The sequence below is a fragment of the Marmota flaviventris genome, chromosome 5 (assembly GCF_047511675.1).
Source record: "Marmota flaviventris isolate mMarFla1 chromosome 5, mMarFla1.hap1, whole genome shotgun sequence".
In the NCBI taxonomy this organism is placed as follows: Eukaryota; Metazoa; Chordata; class Mammalia; order Rodentia; family Sciuridae; genus Marmota; species Marmota flaviventris.
Window position 1 is genome coordinate 154,114,358 of NC_092502.1, and position 12,697 is coordinate 154,127,054.

Here is a 12,697-nt window from a genome sequence, read left to right on the forward strand (position 1 = left end):
GTTACCTGTGCATTTAATTCACACAACAGTTTCATCTCAGGAGAGGGTCGGACAATCCAGCATATACAAAAACTGTGCCTCAATCCTTTTTCTCCCAGGTTGCATCCAAGGGCTTGGAGCACAGGATACTTTTGAGCCTGACCTATCACAATGCCATCAACTTTAAGTGAGTTCCCACTGTCAGTTGTACCCAGAGGCTTTTTGGGCCCTTTTTCTTATACTAAGTATACTGACATGCAATGGGGGAGGCCCTTTCCATCCTTTTCTTTAGGCTTCCTTGGAGATCCCTTTGCAGAGGCTGCCTACAAAACACAGGTGGACCTTAGTTTCAGTCTTTTGCCTTTCAGGGTGCAGTTGTTTATCCTGTCACTCTCCCCAGGCGTTTAGTTTGATGGGACACTGTTATAGCAAGGATTGCTCTGCCCCGGTGATGAAAATCCCTTGGCCAAATGAGGTGTCCTGTCATATCTTAAAAGGGGAGACTAACCCTGACCTGAACCCCAATCCTGTCCCGAGGTCATAACTGACAGTGCTGGAACCTACTGCCACAGTTTTGTGGCTAGCATCCTCCACCCCCTAGGGGCAAAAGGGGCTGGAAGACAGGACAGAGACCAGTTTCTCTTTGGCCATTTTTCTAGAGCCCAGGCTATATTTCTGGTATTTTTCCCTCCAGTTCAGGGTTGGTGTCCTTGACCCACCATGAGATGATCTGCCGTTTCTTGGGGCCAGGCTGAGAAACAGTGTTGGGAGTGCCAGCACTGGGTTTAAAAGATTTATATCATTTTAACCCTTTCTTCTGGTGTCTTTCTACCCTTGAACACCAGAGGCAGCGCCTTTTGGCACCTTCAAACTGGTTCCTGTTTACCCCTTATCATGCAACTGCATAATGCCTGTATATACAGACTCCCTTTCATGTACTTCACCCCTGACAGACCAACCTCACTGTCAAGATTGTATCATAATCCAGAAAAATTATTCAAAGTCCAGATTGTGTCACAGTAAACCATCTTTCTCTTAGACAGGCTTGTACCTATAGGTGGCCCATTCAGCCAAGATCTCTCTGCTCAAGAGACTACTGGTAAGATCAACAAAGCTCAGCCCAGTCTAAAGGGCCAGGAACAGACAAAACAGCAGACAGACAAGAGAGGATCACTGAAACCAGGGCAGACCGATGGGAACCTTTAAAACAGATAGACCTGCATGTACAAATGTGTTCCACTTACTTTATCTTTGACAGACCAACTCCGAATACAAGATTGTATAATAATCCTGAAAGCTATCAAAAAGCCAGATCATTACAGTAAAACATTATCTTAGACAGGTTTATACCTATAGGTGGCCTTTCAACTTATTTTACCTCTGACAGACAACCTCCAATTGCAAGACAGTACAAAAAAGAAACAGAGAGAAAGACAACCAGAGAGGAGCCCCCAAACCATGACCATGGGAACCTTGAAACTGATCAGCAAAGATCTTTCCCAAGAGACTACCTATAGGATCAATGCAGGACTGGCCATGTATTAAAAGGGGCAGTAACAGATACAAACAAAACAAAAACACAGACGAACAACCAGAGGCAATTCCCAAACCCAAGGCCAACACAAACCGATGAGAACCCAGAAGGGAGTAAATATCCCTAGGTTCTTGAGTCCCACTTAACTGTGACTGATGTAGACCAGTGGCACCACAGATGTCCCCAGAAAGAGGCACCAGATGTTCCCACTAAGACGAACTGGAGGTGTGCATTGAAGGTTTTGGCATGCACACCAGGGGACTTACCAGATGTCTAAGGATGTTGTGACTTGACTGAGTTCAGTTTCCTTTTCCTCAAAGTGGACCATGATAGAGCAACCTGTAGTGTTCTGGGAGAGAGGGCGAGAGTTTCCCGAAGCAAAAGGAGGTTCAGCAGCTGCTAGGATGGCCCCTCAGGAATAGCTCCCTTTACTCACAGGAATAGCTCCTCTGGTTCCACCCGAGGCAAACTCTCCTGTCTCCTAACTCTCTTGCAGCTGGCTCTCAGCAAGTTTGCCAGCCCCATGAATCCTCAGCATGGAAGTGGGGTTTCTTGGAGAGCCAGGCCTGCCCAAGAAAGCTGGAGTGGAGGCTGCTTTCAGGTCCCATCTGGGTCACCAAATTTCTTGCTGAAAGCTCGGTCCTCATCTGCCATGCCAATCCAATAACAAGGACATGGTTTTGAGAAAAAGGAAAAAGAAGGTTTATTGCTTTGCTCACAGAGGAGAAACACAGGGGGACTCCTGTCCCAGAGGCTGGGATTCTACTTGGCGTCTTAATAATTGCCATTTTGACTGGAGTGAGATGAAATCTCAGTGTAGTTTTAACTTGCATCTCTCTAATTGCTAGAGATGTTAAACATTTTTTTCATGTATTTGTTGACTGATTGTATTTCTTCCGTGAAGTGTCTGTGCAGTTCCTTTGCCCACTAAGTGATTGGGTTATTTGGGTTTTTCTTGGTGTTAAGTTTTTTGACTGGAGATTAATGCTCTATCTGAGTTACAGGTGGCAAAGATTTTCTCTCATTCTGCTCTGCCGCTTTCTGTTATGCAAATGCATAGAGGGGGATTTGGAACTTCCTCAAAGACACTACCAATTAATGTCAGAAGAAAAAGGAAGCTTTGGTAGGGCTTCATGCGTCCTCCTGGGCTTGATCACTGATCTTTTTTTTCCCCCCAACAGCCTAGATGATTCCATCTTACCTGTTGTTTTTTCTCAAAAGAGTAGGACTTCTGTCTCTGTATTTTCTAGGTCCTCCACTATCTGCTCACTAATGAGTGAGGGCTTATTCCTAAACCCCAGATTGTGATGTGTCCTTCCCAGTGCGAAAGACTAACGGTCACCCTGTACTTTTTGCCAGGAGCGCTTCTATATCCTTTAAGACCAAGTGCACTGCCCCCTCCTCTGAGAAGCCTCCCCTGACTTTCATGAGGAGGCCAGAGCTTTGTTCCCTGTACTCTCAGCACTTTGCTTCTATGTTTGATAGAGTCCTTATCATACCACCGTAAGGACATTAGTTGACACATTTTTTTTTTCCTTGAGAGATTGTGAGTTCTAGTAGGGCAGGAATGGCATCTGTCTATTTAAAATTAATTGATATTTAATTTTAATTGAGATACAAAACAATGTTTTGATACAGGTATACATTTCAGAATGAGTAAATCAGGCTAATTAGCATATCTATCACTTCACATACTTATCGTTTGTATGTGGTGATTTCCGTTTTTAAGCAGACTTCCCTTAACACAGTACACATTAATATATGCTTGTGGAATCATTGAATGAATTAAACTTTTCATATGTCTGCAGTCTTTTCCTGTGTTTCACTATCAAGTTTAGAACATTATAACCAGTTGTAAAATCTTGGGTCTAATTAGTGAAATAGATTCTTTTTTGGCACAAGTTACCTTTTGAGAGCATTTTTGGAGGTTTCATTTATATTTTTAGGATACTTGTTCTTCCACTCCACTGACATATGATGGTAATAAAATTATTGCAATGTACTATATTATATAAATGCATTTTTCTATCTAGTACACTGATAATGATAATTTATTGAATAGTAACTTTATGACTTGAAATAACCAATGAGAAAGATTCTAAAGCTATTTATCATGGAAACTATGGCAGTATTTGTTTAAACCTTGGCCTAAAACTATTATGTCATGATGCTATATTATAATTAGGTTGCAGTAATATAGTAGTGGACTTTATCCACAAACACCTACCAGTAACAACCAAATATATCTAAACTCTGTGAGCTTAGAAAGGTCAAGCTATATGTTCTTTCTCTTGGATAGCAAATCCCCCAAATGATTTTCAATAAAAAAGATTGAACTCATCCTGCATATATTCACTCACTTGTTTGCAACGATACAGTTCAGATCTGATGTCTGCCCTCCCCCCCAATTTTTTTTAATACTTTTCATAGATGAAGACCTCTTAGTACCAAGTGTACAATGGATATGAATTCCAGACTTGTGGATTCTGTTTTTCTTTCCTTCCCTAATATGAAATGGAAATACATAATTTTGTTTGGTTGATTTTGTTGGCTTCAAGAAAAAGGGACAACTTGAAAGATATGTGATTGTCCTTTTGCGTGTTACATTCACCTATTTGCCAAGCAAGTTTTAAAATGGAGAAAGTTATCTCGAAGCTGCAGGAGTATGGGTTGTCAATGCTGAATGTATTTAGCTAGGGCATGCTGTTGCTCCACATCCTCTGTGAACAGTGATTCTCTTGTGGGTAGAGGCCATGGGGGAGAGATGCAGCACTTCCCTGGGGGGACACACTTCTTCTCCCTGCTAAGACACTCTGCAGGAGGGCAGCCCTTATCTCCAGGGGGGTGTATGGTGACAGCCAACCCTTTCTCTTTAATATCTTTTGAAAGCTGAAAGGCTGTCAGTTCAGCTATTCTTTGGCAAAATAGCCAAACTGGTTTCAGCATCCTCTTAATCAGGCCCAGACCTGTCTGGCCTGGTGAACACATTTCACACAAAGCCGGTCAAAACAATATTCTTGGCAATGTGGAAGGTGAATGGCTCTGGGGTTTAGTTAGCTGGGAGGTGAGGGGAGAACAGGTACTTCTTGGTAATAGGCAGGTGGATACTCTTAGCCTGAATGAGTTCATGACCAAAGATGCCCACATCCTAATCATGCCAGATTACATCCTACAGAATGTGCCTCTAAGTACAAAACCCTTCTGTCCCACTTCTCTGTTGGATGCTTCCTTGGGACCAGACAGTATTCTCCACAGTGGGCAGGGAAGAGCTCTTCTTGGCTCTCTGGAGTTTGGAGCTGAAATGTTCCATCTTTCAGTGTTTGTATAACTCTAGTAAGGAGAAAAAAATAAAGAGGTCTAGAGTTAGAAAGACCCCAAAATGTATGCCCTTGACCTTCTCTATTAAGTTCTTTCTTCAGATGAGAACCTGGTGGTGCTAATCAATCATGATTATCTCACGAAATGACTTCATTTGGAGCATGATCTCAGGCTGGGCTACACATTAGAGTTCATGGGATGCTTTTGAGAAATATCAGTGCCTGGGCCCCCTCCTGGACAGGTAGGACAGGCTTTCTTGTGGGTGGGAGTCTCAGGCATCAGGAGGCTAATGCTTCCAGGTGATTCTCACGAGCAACCAGCTTTGGGTATGAATAAGGGAAGTTTGGGAAGTTTGGCTCTCTACAATATATAATGTGAGTGCTGACATATTCTTAAAGCATTTGGGAAAAAGTCACTTGAATTACAGGGCCCCTGCTGCCAGAGAGAACCCTTGAAATTCTACAAGAGAGGTGTTTCTGATTCTGGGGTAAAACCACTGTGGAGTTGGGGGAGAGTAAGTGGCCATATGGAGGTCCAGTATGTCTCATTTGAGGTGAAGAAATTTGATGTGCAGAAAATAGACTCCAAATCTGGGATGTTGGGATGGGATGTTGGGGTAGAAGAGGTTGTGGTGATGCGATTACCCAGATTGTAAATTTGGGGTTGGTTTGGCTCATAGATAGTAAAGAGAAAATATTTTATTTGCTTGGAAAGAATAATAAAGAATGACAGATAAAGGAGTGGGTAACTGAGATTTAGAGACCCTGAAAAATCCAGCAAAAATAGACAGTTCCAAAGCTCAGACTTGGACACGAAGTTGATGGTTCTTTCTCTGTTTAAGTGCTGTCTCTTTGCAACAGAGCGGGAGTATGGCTTTCCTTAAATAAAACACCTGCTGTGAGTAGGATTAACCAGCCTGGAGTCCCCTCCTCTTCTGGAAACCACTTTGCTCAAGGGCTCTTGATTCTGCAAGGAGGAGCAGCACTTCCTCTGCAGCTACAACCCTTCACCTGGAGAAATGAAAGGAAAGTGGGGGAAGAGAAGGTGAGCTGTGAAAAGCAGTTAGGAGAAGGGAGTTTCTAAATTGTGGCTCTCCCAGCCAATTACAGAGCAGGATAGGCTGGGCTGAGAGTCAGATCACAGAGCCTGCAACAGGGAGAAAGATGGAAGCCAGAGGGAGCCTTTTCTCTCTCAGAAGGCAGAGGACTAAGAACAAGGGAACTGTTTCCCTCCGTGTCTGTGATTCAGTCTATTTAAAGGGAACATCAGCTCAGCAAGGTTTGGTCATATTTGCTGTAAACTGGGGGAGAGTTATAATCACAGTCATGGCTGGATTTCATGGAGTTGTTGGTGTTTGGGTCACAACAGCATAGAAGCTGGGAGCACATGGACCAAACTCTGGTTTGCAATCACAGACTCACATGATCTGGAATAATTTGTTCCAGTCTTTTCTCGAGAATGACTTATAAAAATGAATTATGTGGTTCATTGATCCATTGATTCTATACTGTAAGAACAGAGAGGTGTGGTGTCACCTCCTTTCCTTACTCCTTGTAAGGGTCAGGGCCGAGAGTCCTACAGACAAAGAAAGGTTAACAGGAGAAACGCATAGCAGATTTATTTAGTTTATGTTTTATATGACACAGACCCTTCAGAAAAACCCACAGACCCGGGGAATGGCTTTCATGCTTAGCGTCTGATGAAGAATGCACAGTGGGTCAGGCACGTAATCAGACAAAGCTAGCAGGCTGAGTGGGGACCCAGCAGGGCCAGTCTGCTCAGGTGACTCTGCACAGCACTCCTTCCTCCTGGGTAAAGGGCAGGACCCCTCTGGGAAGAGGGTCTTTGAGGGAGAAGGAAGAAGTGGGAGAGTGACCTTTCTAGTTTTTATGGCTTGCTTTGGGGAAGAGGCATTCTGGTGTTTAGGACCCACCTCAGGGAGAGGGATTTGGTTTTCTGTGGCTCACTTTGAGGGAAAAGAGGGGTGAAAGGCAGGAGGGCAGGAGAAGGTCAGAGAGATGCTGCTTGAAGCCTTCCAGTCTGCCTTAATTCAAATGACTTGGCATGTCAAAGGGCGATACTTAAGGGCATCATATTCTGAGCCCCAAGATTATTACCAGAGGCTTTTCTGTTCAAAATCAACATAGAAAACACCCTAGTGTTTTCTGGTGTTCTTGGAAATGATGAGACTCCATTGGTCTTTATTTTTTATTTTATTTATTTATTTTTTTTACTGCTTAGGAGATAAGAAGGATTAGTATCTATCTATCTATCTACCTACCTACCTACCTACCTACCTACCTATCTATTTTGCAGAGAGGTGAGCTAAACCAATGTGGGCCATTTGGGTAGCATTAAAAAAAGAAATGCCATTGGGCTGGGGGTGTGGCTTAAGCGGTAGTGCGCTCGCCTGGCATGCGTGTGGCCTGGGTTCGATCCTCAGCACCACATACAAACAAAGATGTTGTGTCCGCCGAAAACTAAAAAATAAATATTAAAATTCTCTCTCTCTCTCTCTAAAAAAAAAGAAAAAGAAATGCCATGTATATTTCATCAATAAGAAAGCATCCCATTGGACATGCACTTTGAATAATTTTTCCTTTCTGTTTATGGATTTGTCTAGATTCATCCAATTGGGGAAAGTGGAATAAGGGGAAGTTAACTGGTCTAAGCTGACCAAGTCCAGAGTAATACTGCTGGTTTAACTCAGAATATGGATTATCGTTCTCTCTAGTCTACAACCACAAGTCTTTGTATAACCCATGTAAAATACACAGGGCCTCCTTCAAGAGTGCCTGAGATAACCCTGAGTGCAAATTAAATTAAAAAAAATTATGTAAAATCAAGTTTGAATGAATTCAAAATTCCTAGTTGCCCTTGGATGTCCTGTGTCTTGGGCACTGATATCCTTTTGAGATGAGGCCTCGATTCCCAGCTCTGCCACTCACTTAGCTGTGTGCTCTTGGGAAAGTTGTTGTGTGGAGATAATAAACACAGGTTTTTTTTTTTTTTGTGACAATTAAAGCAAAGCATAGTAAGCAAATGATGAGTAGCAGAACTATACCTAGCGATGCAACCAGGCCAACAGCACAAATTGTGCCTTTCAAGAGGGCTGGGGCCTGGGGTGGCCCTGTTCAGACACAGAGGAGTTCTTGGCTTTAATGGCCCCATCCTTCATCCACTTCTTCTGGCTGCCAGTGAGATCTGTGCAGTGGTCTGGGTCAGAGGTCAGACATGCCAAGAAGGTAAGATAAAGGTGGAGGGAGCTGAAACATTAGTAAAAATATCATTATTCAAAAGTGTGTTTCACTAAATTTTGATGTCCAGGGTCAAATCCTTGGCCATACCATTTTGATCCATATGTCGATTGATTTAGTATTATCTCTAGTCTGTGTGCAGTTTAATCTTTATGAACATCTTTCTGGTGAGGGTTTTTATCTCCATTCTTGTAAGGTCTCCTGAATAGTTGGAGATTATCAACCTAAAGTGAAGGCTAAATGAAAGATTGAGCATATGTGTAGTTCATGCACGGTTTGTGTATAAAGCCATGCAAACTTGGACTTTGATTATGTAGGATTAAAAATTAGGATTTTTAAAATATTGAATTGGTAGATTGGTTTTGAGAAAAAAGTCACAGAACTTTTGAAAGCAGACAGCCCTGGGCTCATCTCTGGGATTCATTATTTTAAAATCTCAAGACTGTAATTTGCATTAACTTTTGGACCAATGAGAAGTAGCTCACATGTCAGAGAAGCTGATGTCCTTTAGCGGTCACCCAGTGATCTTTTGATCTTGGAGTTGAGGCAGCTTCAGCAAGATCAGCTAAATATCAGTTGCAACCTCACAATTAGTGGCTAAGCTAGGAAGAGAAACAATGACTCCACTTGACATTGGCTTCTTGTGTGTGTGTGTGTGTGTGGGGGGGTCACTGCCATAGCTGGGAAGCTATGCTCACTCCTTGTTAACAATTATATCAGCCACTCTTCCAGTCCAAGTCATTAGGGGCACACCTTGTCACAAATTACAGACATGTTTCAATACTGTTCTAGACTTCCCTGGACACTGGATAGATTTGTGACCATCCTCCCTAACCCCTAAGTTTATGTGCTCATGTAGTGCACAATGACTTTAATAGGTCACTTTAAAAAAGTCATTATACACTTTACCTCCTGCTTTCTTAATCCCCTTCCACCTTCACTCTGCAAGTGTCCTAGACATTCTACAGGCCAGCAGGACAAGCCAGCTTTAGACAGCTGGTCACTGGACTGCATGTGGCTGCAGGGTTAAGTTCATAGATTGACAGTGTGTTGATCTCATTACTAAATATTTGTTTGCTATGATTGACATTTTGTGGTAGTGAAAAACAAAAAAAGTCTTCTTGTGCTAGGATACCTTAGTGTCGGGCATGAAAGTTGAGACTGGTAAATGTTGTGGTCTTTCATTTCTATGGCTCCAGGGTTGACTCCGTGTCACATGTCTTTGGGAGGCAGAACAATCTGTTTAAGTAAGAACACATTCAACCAACATGCTTTTGAAAATAGCTTTTGAAAACATTTACTTTGAAAACATGCTGATCATTTTCTTTGTATACATAAAACTGCTTTGGAATTTTTCCCCACTATGACATTAAGGTAAAAATAGAGCAATCAGTGTTCTGTTTTAGGGACAGGTCTGTCTTTTTCTCCATTCCAATCCCTTTTTCTTCCTCTGGGTTCTTATAAAATCGGATCCTGGTGTGACATGTTGCCATGGGAGAATCTTGGTTAAGTGTCCATCTTCTTTGGAAATCTTCATTTGCTTTACATCTCGGGTCTTCTGGCTTTCTGATTTTTTAAAATTTCTTTTTTAGCTATTTAGCATTTGCCATCTCTTTGTGTGGTTGCTGCTTGACCCCTGTGTTCCCATGCTGTTAAAGACAGTTATTACAATCCTAGAGATCTCTTTGAGGAAAATTTTATTTCCCCCTGCCAGCAAGGCAGAAAACAGTTCAAAACAACAGGGCATCTTCCTGGTTTTAGTGACATTTGAAAATACATTTACATTTTCTACTATTTGACATTTATGAAATGTATACTTTGTGCCGCAACCTTTGTAGAAAAATACAAGAAAATTGGTAGATTATTATTATTATTTTTAACCACAAGCCCCATCCTTTTCCTCAACTAAGTTGTCACTCGGGCAGTCCCCCATGTTCAGAGAAATGAGTGTAAATGGCACAGGTATAGCGATGATCTTTCAATCACTCTGAAGTCCTCGACTTTTCCATAACTCTTTTTTATCCTAATTTTTTCCCCCTAACTCTACATTCCCTTTTAACTATGCCCTTTTCCTTTATAGTCAAGCTTTTGGAAAGAGTTGTCTCTAGTCAGGCATACTTTTCTCAAGTCTAGATCCGTTTGCTTTCTGTCCAACCAGTGAAAATTCTCTGTCAAGTTTATCATTACTGTTGCTGCACAGCAAACCATGCCAAAACTTAAGGGAAGGAAGCAGTGACAGCCACCCATCATCTCTCATGACTCTGGGGGGGACAGGGTGGCTCCCTTGCTCTTGGCATTGGCTGGGTTGCATCATCTGTAGGCTCAACGAGGTTGGGACAGCCAGGATGGCTCACTCACATGTTGGTGAGTTGGTGCATGCTGGTGAGGAGGGCAGTGGGGGCTGTTGACTGGATTGTCTTGGTTCTCATCCACGTAGTCTCCCCAGGTGACTCGGACTTGTTCAACATGGTATTTGGGGAACATTCCAAGTGCAAAGGCAAAATCTGAAGATGTCCTAAGGACAAGCCAAGGGAGTGGTGCTACCTGGCTTTTTCCTGATTCTCTCGGTCAAAACTGGTCACAAGGCCTGCCAAATTCTAGGGAACAGGAGATAGAGTCTATCTCTTGATAGGTTAATGTTAGATTGCATTACAAGATAGCTGTGGGATGCCATAGCCATCTTGTGAGCACAGATGCTACAGATATCCTCAGCAACCCAGCCAATCCTATGTAGCATTAGTGCTATTAGCCATGCTCCATCATATTGGCCATGCTCTATGGCTGAGGGGTGCTGCTGTCTCCTGGGCTTTTCTGTCTCTACACACTCACACTTAGCCTCATCTGTTTGCATTTCTTTCCCTTGTGTTCCTTAGGGTTCTTCACTTTTTAGCTTTTTCATCTCCATATCTTTTTTAGAAAATCATATCTGCACTCATGGTTTTAGCTTTGATTTATTTATTTATTTGGCAATCATTTAATCATTAGTAAGCCTATAACCACCTGCTGCTCACAGTTTTGCAGGTGCTGTTCTGTACAATCCTTCAAAGTAAGATTCATACTATAGTCTTTAAACCAGCAAAGGTCCATAACTATGTGTGTCTATGACTACGTAACATTTGTGTTTCAAAGTGAGGGGTGATTTTTGTTCCACAGGGGACACTTGGCAATATCAGGAATATTTTTTTTTGTTCTCACACCTTGATGGTAGAAACCACTGGCATCTCCAAGGTAGAGACCCAGCATGCTGTTGAACAACCAATAGTGCATAGCAAGAATGCTCTGCTCCACACCTTCAATTGAGCTTGATTGAGACTTTGCATTTGTATCTGTGTCTGTGATGAATTTCCCCTTGAACTTCAGATCCACATTTCCTGTGGTCTTTCTGCCTCTTCTGCCTGTGCATCAATATACCTCTGAATCCAACACAGCCAAAACTCAACTAGTGATCATGTTGCTATAACCTGCTCCTCCAGATGTGTTTCCAGAAATTGGGAATGCTGTGAGAACCACCTGACTACCTCTGGGCCTGCGTGCCTCCAATCCACTTTCCACGCTGCTGTCAGGATGGTGGAGTTTTCAGTGCTGCATAGAGAGCTCAATATCAATCTCTCCTGATTTCAAACAGAATCAGTGACTCTCTATAGACTTCCAATAATGTTTTAGCTTTCTAATGTGGCCCACAAAATATTTTATGATTTGACTTCTTTCTTATTTCCCATTATGTTTTCCTAATCCTTTTTCATTTGAGTCAGTGAGGCTACCTCATGGTTTCCAGAGTGTACTGTGCTTTCTTGTGCCTCTTTCTTCTAATGTGCAGAAATGCTCTATCCTGGGAGGAGGTTCAATCTTCCTCCAACTCTGGGCCTGACCCACTTCTCCTGAAAGCTTTCCTGTTCTTCCTACCTCCGATCTCCTCAATCCTGGAGTGGGAGATCATTTTTTTTTTGTTCCTTCTATGAGAATCCTTAAATATCTTCTGCATTTGGGGGACCCCAATTCTGATGCCCCACAATGAACATCACGCCACCCTGTGGTTATTTACATTTTCTGCTCATATCCTGCCAATCAGGCAGTGAGCTTTTTTGAATTTACGGGGTAACATTTACCTTTACAGTGCTGGCATGTATTGTATTTGGGGCTTAATAAAATATGTTTATTGATTAAAAGAAGGACTCAAGAGGGGCCACCTTTCTTCTCCCCCGTAGAACCTATTGTCTGGAACTGATAGTATATCCTTATTCTCAGAAATGGATTAGAAGTCAAATGTCCACCAATACATTCATAATGAATATTTTGCAGCTGTTAAACAGATTGGAATAGTCTGTATTAAACAAGAAAGAAGTCTGATGCATTCTTAAGGGAGAATACATGAGAAATACATGAGAAAATATTATGGTACAGGATAAAAATTGGTGCATGCATATGTTGGAATATATTTGTTTGAGCAAAAAGTATGGAAAGAAGGACTTGGAACTACCAGTGTTGGCTATAGAAAACATGCTTTCTTATTGTAACTAACAATTAATGGTCAAAAAAAGGAAGTGGTGTTCAGAAATTAATTTGAACACCAAATATGAACCTGTGAACAGACAATAAAGATAGAAGATAA

General features: G+C 42.1%; 1 protein-coding gene across 1 annotated transcript in view; it reads left to right on the forward strand.

The window, feature by feature from the left end:
* Dnah5 (dynein axonemal heavy chain 5) overlaps positions 1–12,697 on the forward strand; it is a 249,331-nt gene that overhangs the window by 26,325 nt on the left and 210,309 nt on the right. The window lies entirely within an intron of this gene.